The sequence below is a fragment of the Magnolia sinica genome, chromosome 1 (genome assembly GCF_029962835.1).
Source record: "Magnolia sinica isolate HGM2019 chromosome 1, MsV1, whole genome shotgun sequence".
Lineage (NCBI taxonomy): Eukaryota > Viridiplantae > Streptophyta > Magnoliopsida > Magnoliales > Magnoliaceae > Magnolia > Magnolia sinica.
The window spans coordinates 38,377,847-38,379,971 of record NC_080573.1 but is presented as its reverse complement, the minus strand read 5'-3'; the positions used below and the strand labels follow the sequence as shown (position 1 = coordinate 38,379,971).

Genomic DNA, 2,125 nt, shown 5'->3' with positions numbered 1-2,125 from the left:
TCGTTTATCTCACCTGAAAACCTGTTACGTAATGAATAACTGTAACCACAATGATAACTATTGTGAATGCACTATAATGAACAAATTATTATTATTATAAATAACTGTAATTACAATATAGATATCATGCACATGATATCACATAATGTATTATTTGATGAACTACACATGTGCATTCTTGACAAGAAACGTACCAGATGCTTGAATCTGAAATATGCAGCTCCAATCCTCCTACATGCAACATCCACCTGAAAGAATGCGCATAACTGTCATGCTTAAGTAATCAATACAGGAATGTAGAAGTAAAATCATAAAACCAAAGATACTCACTGCATTTTCAGGATCTCCTCCATAGTTAACGGTCTTATTCTAAAGCCCTTCTCCCTCCTCCTTTACCCGAGCTTGGGACCGGTGATGCAAGGAGTTGCATTGGCGGAGTTAAAAAAGGGCTTAAGATCCATTTGGTTTTCAAAAGAAATGTTTTCATAAATACTAATGTGATGACCAAATAAAGCCTAAGACTACAAATACGTTCAAATATAGAGTACAAAATTCATTCATTATTTTTTTTAAAAAGTGCCAAATTAGTTCAAAATTAGTTCAAAATGCACACTACACGTTCAAAATTAGTTCAAAATGCACACTACACATGTTCAATTATAGAGTACCAAATTTGTTCAAATTATTGAATTCTCAAAGCCTCTTTCCCCCATTGCACAAATGATCCCGGACCGGCCTCTCCAAGTGTAGATGTGAACCCATCTTCTTTCCACAAAGGAGCTTGAGGTTGTATAACCTCAGTGAGGATAACAACAAAAGCTCCATCATCCAACGGTTAGCAATGGACAGTTGCATTTGGATTAACTTCGTGTACTTCACCACGAGCAACTACACCACATTTTCCAAAACCAAGGAAGTCGCATCTCTTACCGATATATATAATATCCGGCTACATTTACACATAAAATGGCATTGGTATTGTTAGCGTTTATAATATAATTGTAAGCTCAATACAGTAAAAAATTTATACTTACATACCAACGATGCCTGAGTAGATTTAGCGACTGTTGGTGATGAGAGATTTTGAGTATACTGTCTCTCTTTCTGCATATCCACCAATGTTTTCTTCATCTCAACTATATCTTCAGTCATATTATCTAATTTTTTCTTCACCTGAAATAACTCTTGAGTTACGCTCTCTTTTTCTTTTGTCACATTCTCTACCTTTGAACAAGCAGGGGCTAACTTCTTCAGTCTTAGCTTGCTTATTGAGCAACCTAGACCGTGCATTCGCCCTCTATTGTCAAAACCAACCAACTGTAAAACATTGTAAATCAAGTTATTAGGATATTCATAATTACCATAAAACTTAAGTAATTTTTAAATTTTATTAGTACCTCTGTAAGGGCATCATCCATGCCGGTCATCCTAGAAGCATGATTGCTACTATAAAGCTCATCTAGTTTTCCATATCATCATAAGAAATCGGAAAATATGCACATCTACAGGTGGTGCATGGACAAGGAACGGATTCTCTACCAGGAAGGTTTTCTTCTACAAACTTTGAAAAACTTCTTATTTCAGAAATAAAACGTGGGTCTGGGAAACTTAGTGTCATCCACTCCCTATTCATTACAGTCGAATCTTGATTAACCAAGGGGTCCATTTTCAACCTGCACCTTACCAAAAATTAAAGTTAGAAATTAGCCTAATGCACCATCCTCCTCAAAGTTGGAAATGAAGGAAGTGCTATCAGATGATTAGACCCGAGCAGATATTATATACCAAATACAATGTATTAAGGAGTTTGCAAACTTTTTAAGAAATGGTGGAAATGCACATCTTAATAGCTTCATGCCACTACTTGATACCTGACAAATGCAGTGAGGTGAATTAACATGTGTTATGGTACATGTGTGGTGGATAAGCCACCACCATTTAAGAAATGGTGGAATTGCACATCTTAGTGACTTAGTTTAGCTCTTCAATCACATTTTGGAATGTATATGAATGCTTGTTCTAGTAACATAACAGACATTACACCAAATTAAAAGACATTCAAATTGATCTCGCAAACAGACAAACCAACAAATTTTCTGAAATTCCCTTCAAGATTTTATATATA

The 2,125-nt window shown here is 35.3% G+C and overlaps 1 long non-coding RNA gene across 1 annotated transcript; it reads right to left on the bottom strand.

Annotated features, from left to right (window-relative positions):
• Positions 1-528: 528 nt before the first annotated feature.
• On the bottom strand, positions 529-1,272 carry LOC131240710 (uncharacterized). Its single transcript, XR_009168856.1, has 2 exons — positions 1,039-1,272; positions 529-949 (listed from the first exon to the last, which is right to left on the bottom strand). It is a non-coding gene; the product is annotated as an uncharacterized LOC131240710 (long non-coding RNA).
• Positions 1,273-2,125: the final 853 nt, after the last annotated feature.